The sequence below is a fragment of the Etheostoma cragini genome, chromosome 23 (genome assembly GCF_013103735.1).
Source record: "Etheostoma cragini isolate CJK2018 chromosome 23, CSU_Ecrag_1.0, whole genome shotgun sequence".
NCBI classification, from domain to species: domain Eukaryota; kingdom Metazoa; phylum Chordata; class Actinopteri; order Perciformes; family Percidae; genus Etheostoma; species Etheostoma cragini.
In genome coordinates, this window is record NC_048429.1 from 3,853,013 (window position 1) to 3,867,033 (window position 14,021).

Genomic DNA, 14,021 nt, shown 5'->3' on the forward strand with positions numbered 1-14,021 from the left:
TTGTTGTGATTATATCGCATTAATCAAGTGATTTAGTTTCTATTTGCAGCAAACATAAAACACTGACAGCTGTAACTTCACTGACTACCCATAAAAACTATACGCATCACTGTGTCAGCAGCAGCAGCTGCTGCCTACGGTAGTTTTCTACACACGGATAGCCTCACTTCCCAACAAACCACGTCGGACTAACGTCACACACACGCGTTGGCCACATGGCGACCTGTCTTAAAGGGGAAGGGTCGGCCGGTAATAATAATGTAAAAGGAGAACGGTGAAAGTTTACTTTTCTATCAAGCAGCAAAAAAGAATTTGTGTCAACATCGCAACGTCCTGCGATGTGACTATTGCATATGCACACATCGCGATGTCCATGCAACAACACAATATTGTTCAGCCCTAACACAGACACAACCAAACAAAGGTTTGATGCCAAAATGAATCCAAAAGAAAATTAAGACACAGTAAGACAGTTTCAGATCAAAAGCAATATTTATGCTTCTGATGATCCTTTGAGGTGATGTTTTGTTGTCTGTCATCTTGAGTGTGAACTATCTTTGAGACTTTGTGACAGATGCGTGTTTTCAATTAATCCTGTTCAACAGATTTCTCCACCAACAAACAGAAAAGAACCCCCCCCCCAGAACCATTCAGACATTTGCTTGAACCTTCACGTTTGGTTTTGATGAGAAAGGTGATCAGAGCCGATTTCTGAGCGACTGGCGAGAGTCTTTGATTATTTTCTGCACGGAGGAAAACTTGCTTATTTCCCCTGGCGGACTAGTTGCTTGAACGCACCTTAGGCTGTTTGTGTATCTGTGTGTGTATACTTCAGTGATTAATGGTGTCAGCCGCAAAATGTCTGACAGAGCAGTATCTGTTGGCATAAAGGCTCACGCACAGATGAGCACACACAGTAACAGCAACAAAGAGCGTCTGGCACTTGGGAGAGTCTGACAATGAAAGCAAAAATTGGTCTATAAGTACATCTGGTCTTGTAGACTTATTGTCATGCTAAAGATCCCTACACACAAAGAAAATGCTTACAAACACAACAGTTTTATAAGCTGAGCAGTGATGTGGAAGGACACAGGAGGAACCACATCACATTTATTTCCAAGCTTGAAAATAGAAGCAGGAGCGAGGCTACAGGCAGGATCATTTCCCTCCATCTATCACACAGTAAACTCTCTTCTGCATACAATTTACTCTGTCGGATTACATTATGTGTCTCCTGTGTCACCTTTCTGACAGCTCGCTATAAACACTGGAATTATTTAGAGCAGGTCAGCCCGCTGTCTTGTCTCCGCAGTGATGAAACTGTAAGAGACGGATAGCACGGCCTTTATCTGTTCTGAAGGAAGTGGGGGAAATGCAAACACAAAGTTTTATAGCTAACTTATTCATGTATTTCTGATATGAATTCAATGGGATTTTCAGTCTTGATTCTACATATGGAAATTGTTTGCTTTCTTAGTTTCATCGTTTGTCTCTAAATTGATCACTTTTGACATTACATTATCTTTCATCAATGCTAAATTTTATATGTATTGTATTGAAAAAATGTATGCAGTTTAATCAATACTTCTTAATTTCTGATTTGCATTTTTTATTATACATTTTTAATATTTTTTATTGGTTTGCACACTTAATGTTTAGTAATTATTTTTTATAGGGCTTTATGTTAATTTGGGTTTGTTGTTTTTATTTTTATATATATCTATGATATTTAACGTTATTATTTATCATTCAGATTTTATTATGTGTTTATTTTCAATTGTTTGATTACATAGTTTGGTTTTTGAAAGATTATTTATTTGGCCATTCCACCTTTAATGGACAGGACAGCTAAGTGAGACAGTGGAGGGTGAGGAGGACAACATGCAGGAAATGGTCAGTGGTCAGAATCGAACCCTGGACCTCTGCGTCGAGGCATAAACCTCTACCTGCATGTAGGCCTGCTCTGCCAACTGAGCCAACCCGGCCACTGATTATATTTATAAGGACAAACACAGCATAGGCCATTCATCTATTACCACATACTACAACGTTTATATACACTGACGTACAATTTCCCTTAATAATAATAATACATTTTATAAATAAAAAAATAAATAAAATTCGGACATTCAATCTATCTCCCAGCAGGGGGAAATCACTGTTATCTGCCACACAGCTCTTCTCTGTAATTTTTTTGTAACCTCTGGAATAAACTTTCTAAATACATAAATATATCAACACACATTGCACAAAAACGTATAGCCGGGCACTCTATCAGCCTCACTCTCCTCCCCATGAGGATGCAGGGATTTTAGCAGCGGATAAGGCACTCAAGATGACAGCAAAGAACAGCCTGGGTGAAAACCCCTTTAGAGCCAACCAGAAGCAGGGGTAGGGGTGGGGTGCAGGTGGGGGGAGGGAGGGAGGGGGGCCAGCCTAGGAAATGAAGGCATGATTGATATTTCCGAGGCAATTTCACAGCTCTTGACTTCCAACAGAGAGGGAGAGAGAGAACTGGAAAGAAAAAGGACAACTGACAACTGTTGGCAAATTCACACTTAAAAAAATATACTATACTGTGTATATATATACTAAAGGAAGTGATCTTGAGTCACCCTGGGACATGAAAGTATGTAGCCAGTTACTGAAAATAAGAAGTAGTCTCAAAACAGTTGGAGTCGGAGTTAACCAGTTTAATGAATTTCATTTCCAGTTTCAGCTCCATTGATCATGAAAGTCTGTCTTTAAAGGGCCGGTGTATTTCAGCTCTGAACTACAGATCATGTGTGCCTGTTATTTTTCACCTTATGCTAAACAGTTTTTATATTTTGAGTGTAATTTCTTTCTTGCCGTATCAGGCGTTCATTGGTTTCCATTTATTTCTGTGTTGTACAGTATGTAAACTAATTATTGAAGCAGACTCTTCAAAGTTGTTTCAGTTGCATAATCACATTGTCAATGCCATCCCCACAATAGAGAAATACCGAAGAATGAATCATTTTTTCTAACAAAAAATTGCACTGGACATTTTTTGGGGCTTTGGGCAAGATCTGGGACCTTCATCCGCAGTTGATGCTAGATCGCACCTGATACACGTTTCAACGTAAATAGTCAACACTTGGGCTTCAATAGCATTCAGTCAACAGACATTACTACAGTGTTTATGTTTTACATATACTGCTGCTGCTACATAACTACATGCGTTAATGTCAGGGAAACCTTATCTTGTTATTTCTCCCCAATTTTGTATAAAATTCCTGATGGAACATGTACAAATGTGTAGTTTTTAATTTAGAAGCCTATATTGGTTTTTTTGTTGCTATTCTTCTAAACTTCTATTCTTCCACTGCTACATGTGGCTACATGCAGACCTTAGGTCAACCTGTAATCTTGGTTGCCGATGTTGGTAATTTCTTCCTCAGTGTTTATGGGGATGGTTCCATTGTTGTCACGTGACTGAAATTCAATAGCTCATGTGATAATGACTAAACTACTCTGAGTTCTTTTAACCACAAAGTGTCTGAATGCTCCAAAACTAAATTCAGTAAGACCTTTCCTATTTAAAAACTATATAAAACCGCCATTTTATATTTTAAATATTTTGCATCATTTTGTTTAATGGGTCTTTTTTTTTTATTATTGTTGAGTACTTTGTAAAGAATAATACTGATCATAAGCCCATGCTTTTGTTCGGTTAATATTTAGAGTTAACATGTTGCAGCTTTGATTATGATACAGGTTGGCAATGCTAATTTTTTCCGTTCTTTGTTCCAGAAGTTGAATGTTTTGGTTCTCTCATCAACCTATATTCCAGCGGCAGCGACCCTGATAAACTCACTGTAAGCTACCATGCGCTGCAGCCAACCACAAACAGACTAAGTTAGCGCCTAGCTGAACATAATGGATTATTTAGCAGAGTCAGATATTTCCCAAAGGAGTTGAAAAGAGTTAAAAGGAGGATGTGCTACAAAAAATAATTAATATGGCTTTTTGTAAGTGTTTTAGGGGAATATACGGAGACAGCAACAGAAATTGAAGTCAACTGATGTCTGGAATAATAGACACAAAAGGTATTCACACGTCTAAAACACTGCAGCATGCTTGTATGTATAATGATTAGCTGTTAGACTGCTGTTATATTACATTAAGACCCCAGGCAGAATATCAAGTACGCTGATAGTGTACTGATCAGGAATTATTGCTGCTCAAAAACCATAAGTGGAGTATTTCATTAGTCAAAAGGAAAATACCACATTTTGGCTACAAAATGTGTCTCAAATTACTTGTTTTACATCATTGTATACTGAATATCCACTTCTGATTTTTCACTATTTGCTGGTGCTATATACACTGAAGAAAGATTAAGATGTCCTTGATATTTTTTGAATTCAGTGTTAATTTTATACAAAGTTATATTGACTCAGCCTGACTCATGTATTTAAACCAAGCATTCACAGTGAAAAATGCAGGTTCAAGGAGAGAGATGCTACCACCCACCAGCAGGAAAAAAAACTGAATTTTGATGACGGTACTAGACAGCCTCTGGGACGTTATGATTGATTGTGGGTACTGATAATATTGAGTGTCTGTTTTGCGAGTGTGGGAAAAGATCTGCTACTGCGAAGCCTGAGGATTACCTACTTTGAATGTGTAAAAACAGGAGGGCTATTGTGCAGTGGCCTTGTGTAGGTGTGCCTGAGCATATACGTGTATGAGTTCTTGTGTGAAATAACTTGGCATTGGATATGCATAAATATCTGTCGCTTGATGGTGGCTGCACTCCACGATTAAGCTGTTTAATGCATTAGGAGCTTTTGTTATGTGATTACATTTACATGTGATGAAATGATGATAATGTTCTGAGACTGCTTTGTGAAACTGTTAACAGAAACAGTGAGTGCAGCAGCAACAACAGGTGACTGACAATGCAGCATTGTTCACTGGCACTCATAACCTGAGTGTGTGTGTGTGTGTGTGTTTTTGCAGCTTTGGTATGAACTATGTGGTGTTAGAGGCTTTCAGAGTAGGATCATTTTTGCAAAATGAAGAAATGTTGCTCACTCTCACACCTTTATGGGACTGGTTTGAGTTGATTTGAGGTTCAGAAAAGAGCTAAAATACATATGGGGCAGTGTGGTTTATCGCTATAGTCACCAAACACTCCCAAGGCTGCTGTAACACAAACAGGCACAAATGCCTGTGTGTGTGTGTGTGTGTGTCCCACACAGGTTTGTGTGTCGATCTGCACGCCTGCAGTAAGCTGGTTCCCGGCAATGACTCTGGATTTGGTAAGCAGGAGCTGTGATAATGCAACCGGTCTACTGTACACCTTCGCTGTGCCTCTGCTTGTCTGCCATGTCAGCCACAGGATGATGCGAAGCAGGTTCAACCAGTTAGGTGTCATAGCACATTAAAGTAAATAAATAAATAAAAACTCAGAGGGTAATCATGATTTGTTGTTACTATGCAATTTTGTTTTCCAGCTACGGGTGTACACATGTATCAGGAGACACTATGGGATCTATAGGAACCAAACTTGGCAACAGAAGGAGAGATCAGTGGGAAAATATTGACACACGCACTAATTCATATTCCCTTCAATCAAATTCTTCAGGATCACTTTAAATTTCACTAATAAAGGCTCTGTTGAACTCCTCTGAGCTGATTTTTTGGTGAGTGAGGGTGGAGAGGCACTTCTTTTTTGTTTGCATTTAGTCTTAGAGGATCCTGCTGTCTAATGATTTTAAATGACTCTTTCACTCCCTCAAAGGTTCCCTGCTTTCTTTATACACAATTCATTTGGGCTTTGGATTAATAACCTGAGCATTAACACCAAAAGGACACATTTATCACCTCCAGCGCTACGTACAAAAACGTTAACACAATATGTCAAGAGCAGTAGCGCTATTCAAACATTGACATTAGTGATTTTTCTTATTACATGCCGTGTAGTTTCCAGGTATTTTTTTGGAGGCAAATTTTTAATCACACACTACAATTTACCCCGGTAGTTCAAAACTTTCTGCCAAAAAAAGCCAAATGTACTGTATCTGCAAGATTTCTTGTAATTATATATCTTCAAGGCTTGGACATGCTGTCAATTTATCACTTTAAAATACTAATAAAACTTCCGCCATGAAGAAAAAGAATAGCAGGTAGTGGAGAGGACAAGATATAAGGCTGAGATGACATCAAATATCTTTAGCACAAAAAACTAAAAATGTTTGAGAAGAACAGTCACCGAGGGGAGCTGATTGCACAGAGCTCAGCAGAAGTTCTGCTTGTAGCTTTCTTATCAACGTCTATCTTGTAATTGTTATGAAATGCTTCATGTCAGTGGGAGGACATGTTCCTGCCTACACAATGGCAGTGAACAAAATTGCGTCATCTTCACATGATTCAAGTTGTGAGCAATTTAGTGTGTCGGGAATATTGTAGTGGGACTGTGTCGTTGTCACCGTTTCTCAGAGAGCAGTCATTGACAAACAGCTTATGTAACTGTGGGCTTTAAAAGCAACACAAAAACGGGCTTCTTTTTGTTATTGTGGGCAATGCGAGTTGGCGTTTGCACTTGTCAAGACAGGATTAAGTGGTAGAGTCGACAAATAGAGCAGAGCAGGGGAGGGAGGATGTGTTCAAGTCCAGGTTTAGTAGAAGTGTGGGTCTTAATCACAAAGGGTATTCCTCTGAACCTAAACTGCAGCACCCAGCATGCCAAGAATCCCTATCATTGGCCTATTTTGAGTCACTGTGACACCAGATGGTTCTCCCCAGAGCAAGAAGCCCAATTTCCCATCACCACCTGGGAACAGCCAGAAACTGATCCCGCACTCACCCCTCATTAATTAAATGCTGTAACGGCATGCAGTAGTAGCTGCCTGTCCTGTCAGGATGTAACACACCAACCCTGAAACCCTGTGGCTCGGTGAACACGATGACATGCACCATGTTCAGGGAGCTCTAGCTATTTGGGCTGCACCAGGTGATTATTTTAAATAACAATTAATCATCCAAACTACTCAATTTGAACTGAGAGCTCTGTCTGGGAAATCCCAATAGTAATGGGAATATTTTCTGATTCTGACAAATGTTACATTTTCATTATAATCCTTCAGGATACTTTTTTTAAATTTTGCCACATCATTTTGCTGAATAATAACACAATAACACATAAGTTCCACAGGAAGTAGAAATTACAATAAGATTCAGCCCTGTTTAAAAAAAAGAATGGAAAATTCCAACCCATATATTTATAGTATGTAACAATTGGGGGGGGGACAATCAATCCAACAAAGCATCGCAAAACTTTCCATGGCAATACTGTATTAATACACAGACGCCAAGCATTGATCTCTTATTATATATGTGTTGGTCAGTTTGTCTGCTTGACAATCCCGTTTTGCAGCAATAACATTAAAGTAAGATTACACCGAGAAATGTATCTTCTAAGATAAAACAGATATTGACAAAGTTTCCTTTTGGGGATATAAGTAATAACTTGCAATATATTACAGAATAATGCAATATGTTTAAAAAAAGCAATAATATTGTGTTGTGACATAAGTATTGTGAGGCCTCTGGTGACTACCACCCCTAGTAAAAAAGCTCAAAAGTCCACTTACTAGCAGTTACATTGCATCTCACAGTGTTCACTTAGCGAATGGACTCCAGCAAATCTCCCATTTGCTGAATGAGACAGTAAGATGCAGTTGAATGCAACCCTCCCTCCCAAGTATCAACATTGCTGTGGCCTCCTGGGTGCTTATATTAAAAACAAACAATGGGAAAATAAAACCATACCAGAGTTGGTACAGTCTGTTGATCAAGTGTACTGGCGTCCACAGTTTAGTTCCCATTTTAAAGCTCATTGACTATTTTGTGCCTGTGGGGACGTGTATGACTGATTCCAGAGTGACACCATAATACTGCAGGCTGCTCTTGAACGCAACATTTCAGGCTATAGGGATACCCGGGAGATGTGGATCCCACGTTTCCAAATTATTTCTGTATTAATCGGATATAAAAAATGTCCTTTATCTTGCTTGTTTTACTAAGCATTACTGCCTATAAACTGCTGTATTCTCAGCTGATCAACAGGTACTGAAGTTAAACAAAGATATATTTAATACTTACATTACAACAGCTTTTCAAACCGCTGGAATTACTGCTTTCAGCCTATAGGCTTTAAGAGGAGACCTGCTGTATTTAGAAGCTCTTCTTGGTACATAACAAGTATTACACAAGTATTACAAAATCCACTGCAGGCTGACAAATGATGTGTTCTTAGTAAGCCAGTGGCTAGAACTGTGTGAAGGGGATCCACCACCACTGGCCTCCAGCCGAAAACATGTAAGATGTTTGTTTTTTTATGAAATCATCCAACTGGTAGAAATGATCAGAAATCTCTTTCTGATCCTTTAAAACCAACTGACTGCAACTCCTACACAATTAAATTAAAGTTGAATGTAAGTTAACAAAAATAAAGGATATTGCATTGATTATGAATGTGAAGCTTGAAATGAAAACACATAACAGGAAAGGGGCAGTTCTTCTCTGGATTGGATTCTGCCTAAATCATTAAAAAAAAAGATTTTAGCAAAGCCCTTAATCACTCGTGCTAGAACATGAGGGACAGACGGGTAGAAGCCAAGTAATCATGTTATAGTTTGTAGTAAGCTGTGCTCATCGAGGCTGCTTGCAGGCGTCAGCTGACTATCAGTGTTCACATTGAACAAAAATGTGACCTGCCGACGCGCAGCTGTACAGGAAGGCGTCAACACAAAGTTACAAACAAGCTGAGGTCAACTGAAGACGCTCGGAGCCACCACGAGCACAAACATAAAAGACTTTGTGTGCAGGGCAATAGGGGACGGACATGAAAGACTTCCTGCTTCTGTGGAAGGTTCTCATAAAATTTACAGGAAACCAGGTCTACTAGAGAGAAGAAGAAATGTCAGTTTGAAGAATGAAAGGGCAGAGATTGGTGGACTAGAGGAGAGAGGGAGGGTAAGGGAAGTGTGGGTAGATGTATTGTTTCCTAACCTATATGTTTAGAAGAAAAAATGATCTAATATAGAATGTATGGAGGAAAAAACGTCTACTCAATTAACATTGCATTGTTGCAAAAACCTCATCTATGTCAAGCTCTAAATCCTGCACTCTGTGAGGGACAAGGTGCTAAGGTTACAGGACTAACTGTGGCGTTTGATGTGATCCGGTAATTTGCCGTTAAGTCGGCCTCCCTCCTTTACATAATGCTGAACAAACACAACTCTGAGAATGCAGGAGCTGCCGATGACTCAGCAGGTGTTGAAATGACATGAAAGAAAAGCAAAGTCTAGTGGGAATCACTGTTAATGTTAGCAAGCTAGGCTAGTACACTAGGCTAGTCAGGCTCCTAGCTACCATTTAAAAGCCCTCTTCAGTGTTGAATGTTGTAAAGGCTTACATCGCAAACTGTACATTACCAACGCTATGTTGGCTGGTTGAAAAGCAAAAAATATGGAGAAGCTTAGATGCTGTCGCCACAAATAGATCCAAAACTGGCTTTGAAAAATGTAAAAAATAGAAAAAAAGACATGGCTTGATTCTTCACATGATGCAGGAACAGTGTAAGTCATCTGCCCTGCTGCATGTTTCAAAAGCACAATAGCTGGGTAGTAATGAGCAACCAAACCAAACTAATATATTGTTAAAGTGATATGATTGTACCCTAAATTGCAATGTGCATTCGCTCGCTATTGATTTAATGAAGCATTAAACTCAAGAGGGCAATCAGTTGGTAGTCAGGTTTATTTCTCATCTGACCAAATCTTGTTATGAGTAGTCACATAAGGCTTTTGCCATGCTAATTCTTCATTGATCCTAGCTAGAAATTCCCCATTTTGACAGCATGGGGAAAAAAAGCACATGAGCAACAGAGTCAGAAGTGACGCTGCCAGATCACTGGCCATTGGTTCAAAAAGCAATCACAAAAAGCCCCAGAAAGACAAAAAAAACTATCTCTGACTCAATAAAAGAGTGTCAGAGGGTGTGATTTTTTTTTTTTGGACCAACATCCTCATTCCCTGTCCAAGAATGACATCCGCATTACAGAAAATTAACATTTCACAACCGGTCTACAGCTTGACTCATATAATAATGACTGAGTTTCAAAACCAGTCTACAGCTTTAGTCATTTCTAAGTAGTCTCGATATTAGTGGCAGATTGTAAAGAATTCCATTGACTGCTCAAGTTCAGCCGGGTTTTATTACGCAAAAATATCCTACTAGGATTGTTTTCTAAAGCACGAAGAAGAGTTTTGTGAGCTACAGAGCCCCAGAAATTGTTTGTTCATAAAAAAGCATCATCAAAGACAAAAGGACAAAGAACAACCACAGGCCTGGTGCAACAAGAGTGTGCGACGTGACAAAGGAAACCTAAAGACACCTAGCAAGGAGGAGAACAAAGTATAGCTTACAAGATATAATGTGGTTTTCACCGCAGATGTAAACTGCCTGATCTAAATCTCACAGCTGCACAGACTACACGATTGAACACCACAGCAGCTGAATAAAGTCTCACTTTTGATTTTAAATTACTTTGTTTTTACTTCTGCTGAATTACAAGTGAATAAATAGAATTTTTTTTATCTCGTTGTCACGCATTGCACACACATACGCACCCAAATGATTCTTTTCGTAATAATAGAGGGGAAATTACAATTTACGCTCTGTTTTGTTAGTAATCACTACACACATGGCTTAAATACACACACACACACACACACACACTCAGGACCTATTCATGCACAAATTGAGAGAAGTCAAAGTAAGTGGCCTGCCAGGGCTGGACCAGCACCCTGAGCGGCTTGGGGGGGTACTGTGCCTTCCTCAAGAGCACCTGGCAGCCAAGAGACAAAATGGACTCTCTCCAGCTACCAATCCACACTCCCTACTTTGGGCCGCACTGGGACTTGAACCAGCAACCCTACAGTTCCCAAACCAACTCCCTACGGACTGAGCTGCTGTCAGCCCCAAATTGATCAACATTAATGTAATTCCTTGTGTAGTGGCCTGTGATATATTTCTTTAAATTAAACAACTAGCCATTTATAGACAAAATATAACAACATCCGTTTGACATTAAACGGAAAATCTGTTATCTCACAGTATGGTCATGTCCACCGATCCCGATGCTAAATAGAACATATGTCTTTTTGTAATTTGGATGAGCTGTCCCTTTAAAGCCGTAAAGTAACAAACAAATCATTTAAAAGTAATAAGTTCCCAACTGATTCATTTAGTTCTAATACACTTGAAGTGTAGCAGAAGTGAAAAACTACAAAAAAAGGATGCCCTTTGTGATCTGAAATCAAAAGTGAAATCCGAACCTTCTATATGACCAGACACTATGTGGGATTAGTGAGAACATGTTTTGTGATTTGGGTAAACAGACCTTTTGAGGCACCACAGAGACTGTGAACATCCTTCTCTGGCATTATTGTGACTCTATTCACAGAAAAACATAAACAAAGACTCATTTTTTCAATAAATATAGTACAAAAAGTTCTAATTTAAAACAGAAATAGCATCAACTAATGCTTTATGAGTCCCCAGGATATAACTGTTGAATTAAGTTTGCGTACTGCTGACAGATGACATCAAATAACACAGTTTGTTCTGACAGCCACTGTCACAATAAGTTGTGTCGACATCAAAAAAGCAGAGGGACTCTCCAGACTTTCAGGATGCATGTCATCTAATCTCACGGTGGCATCACTTGGATGTTGTGTATTTGATCAACCTGGGACTGTACAAATAGGTCATCTTGACATTGCAGCATTGTTTCCGTTGATTTGCTCCAGTCCTCCCCAGCTCAGGTGAACTCATCAAACACATCTACATGTATCTCCAACATCAATCGGCCACCTGTTGTACCGACTTCACATCAGTTTCACACCCACAGCCCGGGGTCAAGGGTCTACAGATGGAGCTGATTACATGCAACATGGCCAGAACTTCTTCCAACTTCCAAGATCAGAGTGTGAAAGTGAAAGAGCGAGGAAAGGGTAAAGAAACAGCAAGAGAGAAGACACTGGACATAGTACTTCTTTTTTACATCGCTAGCAGAGAACAAACACACTCAGGCATAAAACAAAATGCAGCCAGGGTGCACCCAATGCATTGTTATCGTATAACAGCTACGATTCAGCCCTGATTCAACAGCCACAGTATTGATGACACGTTCAACAGCAGAATGATGCTGCTGTGTGCCCAAGCCACAACAAGTGATATATAACCGCAACATAGACCCTAAGTTAAAGTGTTCAATTATCATGTATATTATTAGGTATTTACCAAGCTTTTTATATCCTTCTTGTGTAAAGGAAAAGTAGCTAGGCAATGTCTCTAAGATCCGTTTATTGTACAGTCAATGTTAACCTAAACAGATATTATCTTTTAGAAATAACGTTACTGACGCTTAGCTCTGTCTTAAATTAGATGCTACGTGAGAGGCCCAGACTGGAGCTTATAATATACACCTGTGCCTAGGAAAGACATTGTAGAAATTAATAAGCAGCACAACAGACACACTATGGAAGCGGTTAAGAAAAAGCTTTGTCGCTTTGCTCACCATTTAAACAGCCAGCTGAAGGCAGCAGGTGTCCCTGAATCGTTGAGCCGTGAATGCTACCGTTAACCTAGCTCGGCTAGCTAGCTAGTACTGACGGTCTGGCTCCGAACTTCGCGGATTTTCCTCACTTGTTACAATTGTTTCGGCGCTAAATATTTCTTAAGTTTCCTCCACATCTTTTTTCCAACGGAGTGGACTTTTGGTCACATGGAAACCGTTTAATAATGTTCATTTTTCGTGCTAGCTAAGTTACGGAAGCCCATTTCGGCCAATGTGATAAAAAATAATCCTCCTCATCAATAATCCTGTCATGACTAACTCAAAAATTCCGATTTAGCTGGTAGCCTACCTCAAAAAAGAGAAGCTTTCTCAAAATAATTATTTTAAGATACCATCTCATTATTTTGAGATAATGACTCATTATTTTCAGAAAGTTTCTTAAATACTAATTAAGTCAGTTGTAGATATAGCCTATCTCATTATTTTGAGATGGTCATTATTTCGACATATCTCATTTTGAGAAATTATTAGGAGACTCATGCGAGACTAGTCAGGATATAATTTATAATGATCTTGCCCTTTGATGAGATAAACAGCCAAATGTAGCCTGCTGTCTTCCAGCCATTGGGGCAAACACTGTCATGGATTAAAAAACTAGTCTTGGTAGAATCTAGGAGCAGTGTTTTGTGCTGATTTCCTGATCCTAACAATGCAGGCATTCTATTGAGCATGTCAAATAGTGGGACATCAAGGACGAGTGACTTAGGCCTACAGTCTTTTGTTGCACTGTTCAGGAAGCAGGCATGGCAAACAAGGGTTGGTATCTTTGAGAGAAAATACTATCTTTGTTCTTTGTTCTCTCCTTGGTGTTTTTTCGCTGCTAATTCCTAATCTTTATGACTACTAGATAAGCGTTAATTAAAGAGAGCTGCATAATTATATCTTAGGGACCTGCGCCAACGGCCCCACACCACCACCATCTCCTCCAGCTGACACTTTAGCCTGGTTTCTCCTCAAGCACTGCACTCCCAACATTCCAACGCTCTCATACTCCTTGAATTATCTCATCCTGACCCAGTGCTTTCACCTAGTTTCTGAAAATGGAAGGGGATTCACCCACGCTCCAATGACATGGAAGTAATAAAAACCACAACATGTTGTTCCCCGTTGCCCAGAGCAGAGTTATAGGTGTTTGTGGAATCCCTACCAGTGAAATCACAGAGAAGCATATCAGATGAAAGTCAATATTATCACAAGCCACTGACATGGAGGGAAATTAGAAATGGATGAAGCTCATAAAAAATATCTTGGCCCAGAAAACAACTTCACATAACTTCACAATCACTGATCATAGCTGAAAATGAAGCTGGGTGGAGAAGTGTGGGTGCAGCCTTTGGTCTTATGC

General features: G+C 39.4%; 1 protein-coding gene across 3 annotated transcripts in view; it reads right to left on the reverse strand.

Moving 5' to 3' along the window:
• The window catches only part of LOC117938726 (ankyrin repeat and BTB/POZ domain-containing protein BTBD11-A), a 156,978-nt gene that overhangs the window by 137,062 nt on the left and 5,895 nt on the right, over positions 1 to 14,021 (reverse strand). Inside the window, exon 1 of one of the 3 annotated variants that reach the window (XM_034863566.1) lies at positions 12,617 to 12,876. The exons of the other annotated variants lie outside the window; for them this stretch is intronic. The gene's annotated coding sequence lies outside the window, so the exon portion shown is untranslated. Of the gene's footprint in view, positions 1 to 12,616; positions 12,877 to 14,021 lie in introns of those variants that run through there. 3 annotated transcript variants of the gene reach the window in all.